Here is a 576-nt window from a genome sequence, read left to right on the forward strand (position 1 = left end):
TGCCATGGCCTCCGGAGTTCCCTACTCCGCCATGGCCTCCTGAACTGTCTGCTCCGCCATGGCCTCTTGAACTGTCTGCTCCGCCAGGGCCTCCTGAGTTCCCTACTCTGCCATGGCCTCCTAAGCTGCCTGCTCTGCCATGGCCTCCTAGTCTGCCTGCTCCGCCGTGGCCTCCTAGTCTGCCTTATCCGCCATGGCCTCCTAGTCTGCCTGCTCCGCCATGGCGCCCCGTACTGCCAGATCTGCCATGGGTCCCGGAACGGGCGCCGTCCTGGAGGCCTTCCGTCCTGGAACCCTGCTCCTAGAGGCCTCCAGAGCGCCCACCCCCCCTCCACATTGGATGTTGTACGGCGCGGGATGCACCTTCCGGGAGGGGGAGTTATGTCAGACTTTGTTCCTTGTTTTGTGTGTGTTTTGCTCCCCATGTGCCTTCCTTGCCCTTATTTGGTTATCTTCCTGTTCCTGCTCCCTGATTGTTTCTCATTTGATTCCAGGTGTGTCTCGTCTTCCCCTGATTAAGTTGTGTATTTAAAGTGTTTCCTATTTTGAGTTCCTTGTCCGGTATTGTTCGTCCGA

Source organism: Sinocyclocheilus rhinocerous, unplaced genomic scaffold (assembly GCF_001515625.1).
Source record: "Sinocyclocheilus rhinocerous isolate Xijiao unplaced genomic scaffold, SAMN03320098_v1.1 scaffold2039, whole genome shotgun sequence".
Taxonomy (NCBI): Eukaryota; Metazoa; Chordata; class Actinopteri; order Cypriniformes; family Cyprinidae; genus Sinocyclocheilus; species Sinocyclocheilus rhinocerous.